The sequence below is a fragment of the Ambystoma mexicanum genome, chromosome 4p (assembly GCF_040938575.1).
Source record: "Ambystoma mexicanum isolate Mex_15411 chromosome 4p, UKY_AmexF1_1, whole genome shotgun sequence".
In the NCBI taxonomy this organism is placed as follows: Eukaryota; Metazoa; Chordata; class Amphibia; order Caudata; family Ambystomatidae; genus Ambystoma; species Ambystoma mexicanum.
Window position 1 is genome coordinate 845,778,587 of NC_090927.1, and position 9,832 is coordinate 845,788,418.

Genomic DNA, 9,832 nt, shown 5'->3' on the forward strand with positions numbered 1-9,832 from the left:
TTTGAAAGGCAATTGAGAAATGGCTCACTTCCTGAACTTGGAGTACAAAAAAGCCTACAGCACCTGGTATTCCCAGGAGGTCTCCCATCCAGGTACCAACTAGGCCCGACACTGCTTAGCTTCCGAGATCGGGCGCATTCAGTGTGGTGTGGCTGTAGGCTCTGGGCTTAGTGAGTTTTGTACTTTTAAGCATCTAGTCGGCTAGACCTTGCAGTTTTGAAAGGCAATTGAGAAATGGCTCACTTCCTGAACTTGGAGCACAAAAAAGCCTACAGCACCTGGTATTCCCAGGCGGTCTCCCATCCAGGTACTAACTAGGCCCGACACTGCTTAGCTTCCGAGATCAGACGAGATCGGGCGCATTCAGTGTGGTGTGGCCGTAGGCTCTGGGCCTAGTGAGTTTTGTACTTTTAAGCATCTAGTCAGCTAGACCTTGCAGTTTTGAAAGGCAATTGAGAAATGGCTCACTTCCTGAACTTGGAGTACAAAAAAGCCTACAGCACCTGGTATTCCCAGGCGGTGTCCCATCCAGGTACTAACTAGGCCCGACACTGCTTAGCTTCCGAGATCGGGCGCATTCAGTGTGGTGTGGCCGTAGGCTCCCGGCCTAGTGAGTTTTGTACTTTTAAGCATCTAGTCGGCTAGACCTTGCAGTTTTGAAAGGCAATTGAGAAATGGCTCACTTCCTGAACTTGGAGCACAAAAAAGCCTACAGCACCTGGTATTCCCAGGCGGTCTCCCATCCAGGTACTAAGTAGGCCTGACACTGCTTAGCTTCCAAGATCAGACTAGATCGGGTGCATTCAGTGTGGTGTGGCCGTAGGCTCCCGGCCTAGTGAGTTTTGTACTTTTAAGCATCTAGTCGGCTAGACCTTGCAGTTTTGAAAGGCAATTGAGAAATGGCTCACTTCCTGAACTTGGAGCACAAAAAAGCCTACAGCACCTGGTATTCCCAGGTGGTCTCCCATCCAGGTACTAACTAGGCCTGACCCTGCTTAGCTTCTGAGATTGGGCACATTCAGTGTGGTGTGGCCGTAGGCTCTGGGCCTAGTGAGTTTTGTACTTTTAAGCATCTAGTCGGCTAGACCTTGCAGTTTTGAAAGGCAATTGAGAAATGGCTCACTTCCTGAGCTTGGAGCACAAAAAAGCCTACAGCACCTGGTATTCCCAGGCGGTCTCCCATCCAGGTACTAACTAGGCCCGACACTGCTTCGCTTCCAAGATCAGACGAGATCGGGCGCATTCAGTGTGGTGTGGCTGTAGGCTCTGGGCCTAGTGAGTTTTGTACTTTTAAGCATCTAGTCGGCTAGACCTTGCAGTTTTGAAAGGCAATTGAGAAATGGCTCACTTCCTGAACTTGGAGCACAAAAAAGCCTACAGCACCTGGTATTCCCAGGCGGTCTCCCATCCAGGTACTAACTAGGCCCGACACTGCTTAACTTCCGAGATCGGGCGCATTCAGTGTGGTGTGGCCGTAGGCTCTGGGCCTAGTGAGTTTTGTACTTTTAAGCATCTAGTCGGCTAGACCTTGCAGTTTTGAAAGGCAATTGAGAAATGGCTCACTTCCTGAACTTGGAGCACAAAAAAGCCTACAGCACCTGGTATTCCCAGGCCGTCTCCCATCCAGGTACTAACTAGGCCAGACACTGCTTAGCTTCCGAGATTGGGCGCATTCAGTGTGGTGTGGCCGTAGGCTCTGGGCCTAGTGAGTTTTGTACTTTTAAGCATCTAGTCAGCTAGACCTTGCAGTTTTGAAAGGCAATTGAGAAATGGCTCACTTCCTGAACTTGGAGTACAAAAAAAGCCTACAGCACCTGGTATTCCCAGGCGGTCTCCCATCCAGGTACTAACTAGGCCCGACACTGCTTGGCTTCCAAGATCAGGCGCATTCAGTGTGGTGTGGCCGTAGGCTCTGGTCCTAGTGAGTTTTGTACTTTTAAGCATCTAGTCGGCTAGACCTTGCAGTTTTGAAAGGCAATTGAGAAATGGCTCACTTCCTGAACTTGGAGCACAAAAAAGCCTACAGCACCTGGTATTCCCAGGCGGTCTCCCATCCAGGTACTAACTAGGCCCGACACTGCTTAGCTTCTGAAATCAGACGAGATCGGGCGCATTCAGTGTGGTGTGGCCGTAGGCTCTGGGCCTCGTGAGTTTTGTACTTTTAAGCATCTAGTCAGCTAGACCTTGTAGTTTTGAAAGGCAATTGAGAAATGGCTCACTTCCTGAACTTGGAGCACAAAAAAGCCTACAGCACCTGGTATTCCCAGGCGGTCTCCCTTCCAGGTACTAACTAGGCCCGACACTGCTTAGCTTCCGAGATCAGACGAGATCGGGCGCATTCAGTGTGGTGTGGCCGTAGGCTCTGGGCCTAGTGAGTTTTGTACTTTTAAGCATCTAGTCGGCTAGACCTTGCAGTTTTGAAAGGCAATTGAGAAATGGCTCACTTCCTGAACTTGGAGCACAAAAAAGCCTACAGCACTTGGTATTCCCAGGCGGTCTCCCATCCAGGTACTAACTAGGCTCAACACTGCTTAGCTTCCGAGATCAGACGAGATCGGGCGCATTCAGTGTGGTGTGGCCGTAGGCTCTGGGCCTAGTGAGTTTTGTACTTTTAAGAATCTAGTCGGCTAGACCTTGCAGTTTTGAAAGGCAATTGAGAAATGGCTCACTTCCTGAACTTGGAGTACAAAAAAGCCTACAGCACCTGGTATTCCCAGGAGGTCTCCCATCCAGGTACTAACTAGGCCCGACACTGCTTAGCTTCCGAGATCAGGCGCATTCAGTGTGGTGTGGCTGTAGGCTCTGGGCCTAGTGAGTTTTGTACTATTAAGCATCTAGTCAGCTAGACCTTGTAGTTTTGAAAGGCAATTGGGAAATGGCTCACTTCCTGAACTTGGAGCACAAAAAAGCCTACTGCACCTGGTATTCCCAGGCAGTCTCCCATCCAGGTACTAACTAGGCCCGACACTGCTTAGCTCCCGAGATCAGACGAGATCCGGCGCATTCAGTGTGGTGTGGCCGTAGGCTCTGGGCCTAGTGAGTTTTGTACTTTTAAGCATCTAGTCGGCTAGACCTTGCAGTTTTGAAAGGCAATTGAGAAATGGCTCACTTCCTGAACTTGGAGCACAAAAAAGCCTACAGCACCTGGTATTCCCAGGCGGTCTCCCATCCAGGTACTAACTAGGCCTGACACTGCTTAGCTTCCGAGATCAGGCGCATTCAGTGTGGTGTGGCCATAGGCTCTGGGCCTAGTGAGTTTTGTACTTTTAAGCATCTAGTCAGCTAGACCTTGCAGTTTTGAAAGGCAATTGAGAAATGGCTCACTTCCTGAACTTGGAGCACAAAAAAGCCTACAGCACTCGGTATTTCCAGGCGGTCTCCCATCCAGGTACTAACTAGGCGCAACACTGCTTAGCTTTTGAGATCAGACGAGATCGGGCGCATTCAGTGTGGTGTGGCCGTAGGCTCTGGGCCTAGTGAGTTTTGTACTTTTAAGAATCTAGTCGGCTAGACCTTGCAGTTTTGAAAGGCAATTGAGAAATGGCTCACTTCCTGAACTTGGAGTACAAAAAAGCCTACAGCACCTGGTATTCCCAGGAGGTCTCCCATCCAGGTACTAACTAGGCCCGACACTGCTTAGCTTCCGAGATGGGGCGCATTCAGTGTGGTGTGGCCGTAGGCTCTGGGCTTAGTGAGTTTTGTACTTTTAAGCATCTAGTCGGCTAGACCTTGCAGTTTTGAAAGGCAATTGAGAAATGGCTCACTTCCTGAACTTGGAGCACAAAAAAGCCTACAGCACCTGGTATTCCCAGGCGGTCTCCCATCCAGGTACTAACTAGGCCCGACACTGCTTAGCTTCCGAAATCAGACGAGATCGGGCGCATTCAGTGTGGTGTGGCTATAGGCTCTGGACCTAGTGAGTTTTGTACTTTTAAGCATCTAGTCAGCTAGACCTTGCAGTTTTGAAAGGCAATTGAGAAATGGCTCATTTCCTGAACTTGGAGCACAAAAAAGCCTACAGCACCTGGTATTCCCAGGCGGTGTCCCATCCAGGTACTAACTAGGCCCGACACTGCTTAGCTTCCGAGATCGGGTGCATTCAGTGTGGTGTGGCCGTAGGCTCTGGGCCTAGTGAGTTTTGTACTTTTAAGCATCTAGTCGGCTAGACCTTGCAGTTTTGAAAGGCAATTGAGAAATGGCTCACTTCCTGAACTTGGGGCACAAAAAAGCCTACAGCACCTGGTATTCCCAGGCTGTCTCCCACCCAGGTACTAACTAGGCCCGACACTGCTTAGCTTCTGAGATCAGACGAGATCGGGCGCATTCAGTGTGGTGTGGCTGTAGGCTCTGGGCCTACTGAGTTTTGTACTTTTAAGCATCTAGTCGGCTAGAACTTGCAGTTTTGAAAGGCAATTGAGAAATGGCTCACTTCCTGAACTTGGAGCACAAAAAAGCCTACAGCACCTGGTATTCCCAGGCGGTCTCCCATCCAGGAACTAACTAGGCCCGACACTGCTTAGCTTCCAAGATCAGGCGCATTCAGTGTGGTGTGGCCGTAGGCTCTGGGCCTAGTGAGTTTTGTACTTTTAAGCATCTAGTCAGCTAGACCTTGCAGTTTTGAAAGGCAATTGCAAAATGGCTCACTTCCTGAACTTGGAGCACAAAAAAGCCTACAGCACCTGGTATTCCCAGGCGGTCTCCCATCCAGGTACTAACTAGGCCCGACACTGCTTAGCTTCCGAGATCAGACGAGATCGGGCGCATTCAGTGTGGTGTGGCCGTAGGCTCTGGGCCTAGTGAGTTTTGTACTTTTAAGCATCTAGTCGGCTAGACCTTGCAGTTTTGAAAGGCAATTGAGAAATGGCTCACTTCCTTAACTTGGAGTACAAAAAAGCCTACAGCATCTGGTAATCCCAGGCGGTCTCCCATCCAGGTACTAACTAGGCCCGACACTGCTTAGCTTCTGAGATCAGACAAGATCGGGCGCATTCAGTGTGGTGTGGCCGTAGGCTCTGGGCCTAGTGAGTTTTGTACTTTTAAGCATCTAGTCGGCTAGACCTTGCAGTTTTGAAAGGCAATTGAGAAATGGCTCACTTCCTGAACTTGGAGCACAAAAAAGCCTACAGCACCTGGTATTCCCAGGCGGTCTCCCATCCAGGTACTAACTCGGCCAGACACTGCTTAACTTCCGAGATCAGACGAGATCGGGTGCATTCAGTGTGGTGTGGCCGTAGGCTCTACGAATGCTTAGAATATTACTCTTATGCATTTGCATTTAGTAAGATAAGCCATGCAGCCACTTGCAACATGATACCACGCTCATTGCTCGATCAGGCGAGATATATAAGACTGGTGGTCCCATTCAGGACTCCTATGTCTGGTAGGATAACTTTAATTCATCCATCCTGTGTCTGTTGCAGGGAGGTGGAGAGAACAATCAACACAATAATGGTTTTCTTTCATGCCTCTTGAAGGACTCAATATTCTCTGTACTGCATTACATGTGAAAGTCGATTTATTACCCATGAACACACTACCTGTATGCTAATTCTATGTAAAAAGGTAGCTCCAGCCCTCATGATGTTGTCCAACATTTCCGCTATAAAACGGGATACAATTATTTTGGAAACATACCAAATTTGAAAAGTAATTGAGAAGTTGCGCAATTACTAATCATGGAGCACAAAATAGCCTACAGCACCTGGTATTGCCAGGAGGTCTCCCATCCAGGTACTAACTAGGCCTGACATTGCTTAGCTTCCGAGATCAGACGAGATTGGGCGCATTCAGTGTGGTGTGGCCGTAGGCTCTGGGCCTACTGAGTTTTGTACTTTTAAGCATCTAGTCGGCTAGACCTTGCAGTTTTGAAAGGCAATTGAGAAATGGCTCACTTCCTGAACTTGGAGCACTAAAAAGCCTACAGCACCTGGTATTCCCAGGCGGTCTCCCATCCAGGTACTAACTAGGCCCGACACTGCTTAGCATCTGAGATCAGACGCATTCAGTGTGGTGTGGCCGTAGGCTCTGGGCCTAGTGAGTTTTGTACTTTTAAGCATCTTGTCAGCTAGACCTTGCAGTTTTGAAAGGCAATTGAGAAATGGCTCACTTCCTGAACTTGGAGTACAAAAAAGCCTACAGCACCTGGTATTCCCAGGCGGTCTCCCATCCAGGTACTAACTAGGCCCGATACTGCTTAGCTTCCGAGATCAGGCGCATTCAGTGTGGTGTGGCCATAGGCTCTGGGCCTAGTGAGTTTTGTACTTTTAAGCATCTAGTCAGCTAGACCTTGCAGTTTTGAAAGGCAATTGAGAAATGGCTCACTTCCTGAACTTGGAGCACAAAAAAGCCTACAGCACTAGGTATTCCCAGGCGGTCTCCCATCCAGGTACTAACTAGGCGCAACACTGCTTAGCTTCCGAGATCGGGCGCATTCAGTGTGGTGTGGCCGTAGGCTCTGGGCCTAGTGAGTTTTGTACTTTTAAGAATCTAGTCGGCTAGACCTTGCAGTTTTGAAAGGCAATTGAGAAATGGCTCACTTCCTGAACTTGGAGTACAAAAAAGCCTACAGCACCTGGTATTCCCAGGCGGTGTCCCATCCAGGTACTAACTAGGCCCGACACTGCTTAGCTTCCGAGATCGGGCGCATTCAGTGTGGTGTGGCCGTAGGCTCTGGGCTTAGTGAGTTTTGTACTTTTAAGCATCTAGTCGGCTAGACCTTGCAGTTTTGAAAGGCAATTGAGAAATGGCTCACTTCCTGAACTTGGAGCACAAAAAAGCCTACAGCACCTGGTATTCCCAGGCGGTCTCCCATCCAGGTACTAACTAGGCCCGACACTGCTTAGCTTCCAAGATCAGACGAGATCGGGCGCATTCAGTGTGGTGTGGCCGTAGGCTCTGGGCTTAGTGAGTCTTGTACTTTTAAGCATCTAGTCAGCTAGACCTTGTAGTTTTGAAAGGCAATTGAGAAATGGCTCACTTCCTGAACTTGGAGCACAAAAAAGCCTACAGCACCTGGTATTCCCAGGCGGTCTCCCATCCAGGTACTAACTAGGCCCGACACTGCTTAGCTTCCGAGATCAGGTGCATTCAGTGTGGTGTGGCCGTAGGCTCTGGGCCTAGTGAGTTTTGTACTTTTAAGCATCTAGTCAGCTAGACCTTGCAGTTTTGAAAGGCAATTGAGAAATGGCTCACTTCCTGAACTTGGAGTACAAAAAAGCCTACAGCACTTGGTATTCCCAGGCGGTCTCCCATCCAGGTACTAACTAGGCCCGACCCTGCTTAGCTTCTGAGATTGGGCACATTCAGTGTGGTGTGGCCGTAGGCTCTGGGCCTAGTGAGTTTTGTACTTTTAAGCATCTAGTCGGCTAGACCTTGCAGTTTTGAAAGGCAATTGAGAAATGGCTCACTTCCTGAGCTTGGAGCACAAAAAAGCCTACAGCACCTGGTATTCCCAGGCGGTCTCCCATCCAGGTACTAACTAGGCCTGACACTGCTTCGTTTCCAAGATCAGTCGAGATCGGGCGCATTCAGTGTGGTGTGGCCGTAGGCTCTGGGCCTAGTGAGTTTTGTACTTTTAAGCATCTAGTCGGCTAGACCTTGCAGTTTTGAAAGGCAATTGAGAAATGGCTCACTTCCTGAACTTGGAGTACAAAAAAAGCCTACAGCACCTGGTATTCCCAGGCGGTCTCCCATCCAGGTACTAACTAGGCCCAACACTGCTTAGCTTCCGAGATCAGGCGCATTCAGTGTGGTGTGGCCGTAGGCTCTGGTCCTAGTGAGTTTTGTACTTTTAAGCATCTAGTCGGCTAGACCTTGCAGTTTTGAAAGGCAATTGAGAAATGGCTCACTTCCTGAACTTGGAGCACAAAAAAGCCTACAGCACCTGGTATTCCCAGGCGGTCTCCCATCCAGGTACTAACTAGGCCCGACACTGCTTAGCTTCCGAGATCAGACGAGATCGGGCGCATTCAGTGTGGTGTGGCCGTAGGCTCTGGGCCTAGTGAGTTTTGTACTTTTAAGCATCTAGTCAGCTAGACCTTGTAGTTTTGAAAGGCAATTGAGAAATGGCTCACTTCCTGAACTTGGAGCAAAAAAAGCCTACAGCACCTGGTATTCCCAGGCGGTCTCCCATCCAGGTACTAACTAGGCCCGACACTGCTTAGCTTCCGAGATCAGACGAGATCGGGCGCATTCAGTGTGGTGTGGCCGTAGGCTCTGGGCCTAGTGAGTTTTGTACTTTTAAGAATCTAGTCGGCTAGACCTTGCAGTTTTGAAAGGCAATTGAGAAATGGCTCACTTCCTGAACTTGGAGTACAAAAAAGCCTACAGCACCTGGTATTCCCAGAAGGTCTCCCATCCAGGTACTAACTAGGCCCGACACTGCTTAGCTTCCGAGATCAGATGAGATCGGGCGCATTCAGTGTGGTGTGGCCGTAGGCTCTGGGCCTAGTGAGTTTTGTACTTTTAAGCATCTAGTCAGCTAGACCTTGTAGTTTTGAAAGGCAATTGAGAAATGGCTCACTTCCTGAACTTGGAGCACAAAAAAGCCTACAGCACCTGGTATTCCCAGGCCGTCTCCCATCCAGGTACTAACTAGGCCCGACACTGCTTAGCTCCCGAGATCAGACGAGATCCGGCGCATTCAGTGTGGTGTGGCCATAGGATCTGGGCCTAGTGAGTTTTGAACTTTTAAGCATCTAGTCAGCTAGACCTTGCAGTTTTGAAAGGCAATTGAGAAATGGCTCACTTCCTGAACTTGGAGTACAAAAAAGCCTACAGCACCTGGTATTCCCAGGCGGTCTCCCATCCAGGTACTAACTAGGCCCGTCCCTGCTTAGCTTCTGAGATCGGGCGCATTCAGTGTGGTGTGGCCGTAGGCTCTGGGCCTAGTGAGTTTTGTACTTTTAAGCATCTAGTCGGCTAGACCTTGCAGTTTTGAAAGGCAATTGAGAAATGGCTCACTTCCTGAACTTGGAGCACAAAAAAGCCTACAGCACCTGGTATTCCCAGGCGGTCTCCCATCCAGGTACTAACTAGGCCCGACACTGCTTAGCTTCCGAGATCAGACGAGATCGGGCGCATTCAGTGTGGTGTGGCCATAGGCTCTGGGCCTAGTGAGTTTTGTACTTTTAAGCATCTAGTCAGCTAGACCTTGCAGTTTTGAAAGGCAATTGAGAAATGGCTCACTTCCTGAACTTGGAGCACAAAAAAGCCTACAGCACTAGGTATTCCCAGGCGGTCTCCCATCCAGGTACTAACTAGGCCCGACACTGCTTAGCTTCCGAGATCAGACGAGATCGGGCGGATTCAGTGTGGTGTGGCTATAGGCTCTGGGCCTAGTGAGTTTTGTACTTTTAAGCATCTAGTCGGCTAGACCTTGCAGTTTTGAAAGGCAATTGAGAAATGGCTCACTTCCTGAACTTGGGGCACAAAAAAGCCTACAGCACCTGGTATTCCCAGGCTGTCTCCCACCCAGGTACTAACTAGGCCTGACACTGCTTAGCTTCCGAGATCAGACGAGATCGGGTGCATTCAGTGTGGTGTGGCTGTAGGCTCTGGGCCTAGTGAGTTTTGTACTTTTAAGCATCTAGTCGGCTAGAACTTGCAGTTTTGAAAGGCAATTGAGAAATGGCTCACTTCCTGAACTTGGAGCACAAAAAAGCCTACAGCACCTGGTATTCCCAGGCGGTCTCCCATCCAGGTACTAACTAGGCCCGACACTGCTTAGCTTCTGAGATCGGGTGCATTCAGTGTGGTGTGGCCGTAGGCTCTGGGCCTAGTGAGTTTTGTACTTTTAAGCATCTAGTCGGCTAGACCTTGCAGTTTTGAAAGG

The 9,832-nt window shown here is 49.4% G+C and overlaps 16 non-coding genes and 27 pseudogenes across 16 annotated transcripts; all 43 read right to left on the reverse strand.

The window, feature by feature from the left end:
- Positions 1–51: 51 nt before the first annotated feature.
- Positions 52–160, reverse strand: LOC138456057 (5S ribosomal RNA; annotated as a pseudogene).
- Positions 161–266: 106 nt separating this feature from the next.
- LOC138462271 (5S ribosomal RNA) lies at positions 267–385 on the reverse strand. Its single transcript, XR_011264873.1, has one exon. It is a non-coding gene; the product is annotated as a 5S ribosomal RNA (ribosomal RNA).
- Positions 386–491: 106 nt separating this feature from the next.
- LOC138456065 (5S ribosomal RNA) lies at positions 492–600 on the reverse strand (annotated as a pseudogene).
- A 106-nt stretch (positions 601–706) lies between these two features.
- Positions 707–825, reverse strand: LOC138455680 (5S ribosomal RNA; annotated as a pseudogene).
- A 106-nt stretch (positions 826–931) lies between these two features.
- Positions 932–1,040, reverse strand: LOC138459823 (5S ribosomal RNA; annotated as a pseudogene).
- A 106-nt stretch (positions 1,041–1,146) lies between these two features.
- LOC138464687 (5S ribosomal RNA) lies at positions 1,147–1,265 on the reverse strand. The gene has a single exon (XR_011267264.1). It is a non-coding gene; the product is annotated as a 5S ribosomal RNA (ribosomal RNA).
- Positions 1,266–1,371: 106 nt separating this feature from the next.
- LOC138455702 (5S ribosomal RNA) lies at positions 1,372–1,480 on the reverse strand (annotated as a pseudogene).
- A 106-nt stretch (positions 1,481–1,586) lies between these two features.
- On the reverse strand, positions 1,587–1,695 carry LOC138459670 (5S ribosomal RNA; annotated as a pseudogene).
- A 107-nt stretch (positions 1,696–1,802) lies between these two features.
- On the reverse strand, positions 1,803–1,911 carry LOC138457842 (5S ribosomal RNA; annotated as a pseudogene).
- Positions 1,912–2,017: 106 nt separating this feature from the next.
- On the reverse strand, positions 2,018–2,136 carry LOC138454237 (5S ribosomal RNA). The gene has a single exon (XR_011260923.1). It is a non-coding gene; the product is annotated as a 5S ribosomal RNA (ribosomal RNA).
- A 106-nt stretch (positions 2,137–2,242) lies between these two features.
- On the reverse strand, positions 2,243–2,361 carry LOC138462502 (5S ribosomal RNA). The gene has a single exon (XR_011265098.1). It is a non-coding gene; the product is annotated as a 5S ribosomal RNA (ribosomal RNA).
- Positions 2,362–2,467: 106 nt separating this feature from the next.
- On the reverse strand, positions 2,468–2,586 carry LOC138454364 (5S ribosomal RNA). The gene has a single exon (XR_011261045.1). It is a non-coding gene; the product is annotated as a 5S ribosomal RNA (ribosomal RNA).
- A 106-nt stretch (positions 2,587–2,692) lies between these two features.
- On the reverse strand, positions 2,693–2,801 carry LOC138456040 (5S ribosomal RNA; annotated as a pseudogene).
- Positions 2,802–2,907: 106 nt separating this feature from the next.
- On the reverse strand, positions 2,908–3,026 carry LOC138455760 (5S ribosomal RNA; annotated as a pseudogene).
- A 106-nt stretch (positions 3,027–3,132) lies between these two features.
- Positions 3,133–3,241, reverse strand: LOC138457888 (5S ribosomal RNA; annotated as a pseudogene).
- A 106-nt stretch (positions 3,242–3,347) lies between these two features.
- On the reverse strand, positions 3,348–3,466 carry LOC138457444 (5S ribosomal RNA; annotated as a pseudogene).
- A 106-nt stretch (positions 3,467–3,572) lies between these two features.
- Positions 3,573–3,681, reverse strand: LOC138456597 (5S ribosomal RNA; annotated as a pseudogene).
- A 106-nt stretch (positions 3,682–3,787) lies between these two features.
- LOC138463894 (5S ribosomal RNA) lies at positions 3,788–3,906 on the reverse strand. The gene has a single exon (XR_011266479.1). It is a non-coding gene; the product is annotated as a 5S ribosomal RNA (ribosomal RNA).
- A 106-nt stretch (positions 3,907–4,012) lies between these two features.
- On the reverse strand, positions 4,013–4,121 carry LOC138455925 (5S ribosomal RNA; annotated as a pseudogene).
- A 106-nt stretch (positions 4,122–4,227) lies between these two features.
- Positions 4,228–4,346, reverse strand: LOC138455278 (5S ribosomal RNA). The gene has a single exon (XR_011261917.1). It is a non-coding gene; the product is annotated as a 5S ribosomal RNA (ribosomal RNA).
- Positions 4,347–4,452: 106 nt separating this feature from the next.
- LOC138458348 (5S ribosomal RNA) lies at positions 4,453–4,561 on the reverse strand (annotated as a pseudogene).
- Positions 4,562–4,667: 106 nt separating this feature from the next.
- LOC138462284 (5S ribosomal RNA) lies at positions 4,668–4,786 on the reverse strand. Its single transcript, XR_011264885.1, has one exon. It is a non-coding gene; the product is annotated as a 5S ribosomal RNA (ribosomal RNA).
- A 106-nt stretch (positions 4,787–4,892) lies between these two features.
- Positions 4,893–5,011, reverse strand: LOC138456162 (5S ribosomal RNA; annotated as a pseudogene).
- A 106-nt stretch (positions 5,012–5,117) lies between these two features.
- LOC138462420 (5S ribosomal RNA) lies at positions 5,118–5,236 on the reverse strand. Its single transcript, XR_011265017.1, has one exon. It is a non-coding gene; the product is annotated as a 5S ribosomal RNA (ribosomal RNA).
- Positions 5,237–5,689: 453 nt separating this feature from the next.
- LOC138456152 (5S ribosomal RNA) lies at positions 5,690–5,808 on the reverse strand (annotated as a pseudogene).
- A 106-nt stretch (positions 5,809–5,914) lies between these two features.
- On the reverse strand, positions 5,915–6,023 carry LOC138457578 (5S ribosomal RNA; annotated as a pseudogene).
- Positions 6,024–6,129: 106 nt separating this feature from the next.
- Positions 6,130–6,238, reverse strand: LOC138457813 (5S ribosomal RNA; annotated as a pseudogene).
- A 106-nt stretch (positions 6,239–6,344) lies between these two features.
- Positions 6,345–6,453, reverse strand: LOC138458222 (5S ribosomal RNA; annotated as a pseudogene).
- A 106-nt stretch (positions 6,454–6,559) lies between these two features.
- Positions 6,560–6,668, reverse strand: LOC138456066 (5S ribosomal RNA; annotated as a pseudogene).
- A 106-nt stretch (positions 6,669–6,774) lies between these two features.
- Positions 6,775–6,893, reverse strand: LOC138462731 (5S ribosomal RNA). The gene has a single exon (XR_011265325.1). It is a non-coding gene; the product is annotated as a 5S ribosomal RNA (ribosomal RNA).
- A 106-nt stretch (positions 6,894–6,999) lies between these two features.
- LOC138455913 (5S ribosomal RNA) lies at positions 7,000–7,108 on the reverse strand (annotated as a pseudogene).
- A 106-nt stretch (positions 7,109–7,214) lies between these two features.
- Positions 7,215–7,323, reverse strand: LOC138459846 (5S ribosomal RNA; annotated as a pseudogene).
- Positions 7,324–7,429: 106 nt separating this feature from the next.
- LOC138456041 (5S ribosomal RNA) lies at positions 7,430–7,548 on the reverse strand (annotated as a pseudogene).
- Positions 7,549–7,655: 107 nt separating this feature from the next.
- Positions 7,656–7,764, reverse strand: LOC138455987 (5S ribosomal RNA; annotated as a pseudogene).
- A 106-nt stretch (positions 7,765–7,870) lies between these two features.
- Positions 7,871–7,989, reverse strand: LOC138462297 (5S ribosomal RNA). The gene has a single exon (XR_011264896.1). It is a non-coding gene; the product is annotated as a 5S ribosomal RNA (ribosomal RNA).
- A 105-nt stretch (positions 7,990–8,094) lies between these two features.
- On the reverse strand, positions 8,095–8,213 carry LOC138462309 (5S ribosomal RNA). The gene has a single exon (XR_011264908.1). It is a non-coding gene; the product is annotated as a 5S ribosomal RNA (ribosomal RNA).
- Positions 8,214–8,319: 106 nt separating this feature from the next.
- LOC138463504 (5S ribosomal RNA) lies at positions 8,320–8,438 on the reverse strand. The gene has a single exon (XR_011266091.1). It is a non-coding gene; the product is annotated as a 5S ribosomal RNA (ribosomal RNA).
- A 106-nt stretch (positions 8,439–8,544) lies between these two features.
- LOC138456029 (5S ribosomal RNA) lies at positions 8,545–8,663 on the reverse strand (annotated as a pseudogene).
- Positions 8,664–8,769: 106 nt separating this feature from the next.
- Positions 8,770–8,878, reverse strand: LOC138458116 (5S ribosomal RNA; annotated as a pseudogene).
- Positions 8,879–8,984: 106 nt separating this feature from the next.
- LOC138461079 (5S ribosomal RNA) lies at positions 8,985–9,103 on the reverse strand. Its single transcript, XR_011263719.1, has one exon. It is a non-coding gene; the product is annotated as a 5S ribosomal RNA (ribosomal RNA).
- A 106-nt stretch (positions 9,104–9,209) lies between these two features.
- LOC138454638 (5S ribosomal RNA) lies at positions 9,210–9,328 on the reverse strand. Its single transcript, XR_011261306.1, has one exon. It is a non-coding gene; the product is annotated as a 5S ribosomal RNA (ribosomal RNA).
- A 106-nt stretch (positions 9,329–9,434) lies between these two features.
- Positions 9,435–9,553, reverse strand: LOC138454939 (5S ribosomal RNA). Its single transcript, XR_011261594.1, has one exon. It is a non-coding gene; the product is annotated as a 5S ribosomal RNA (ribosomal RNA).
- Positions 9,554–9,659: 106 nt separating this feature from the next.
- Positions 9,660–9,768, reverse strand: LOC138456067 (5S ribosomal RNA; annotated as a pseudogene).
- Between the last annotated feature and the right edge of the window lie 64 nt (positions 9,769–9,832).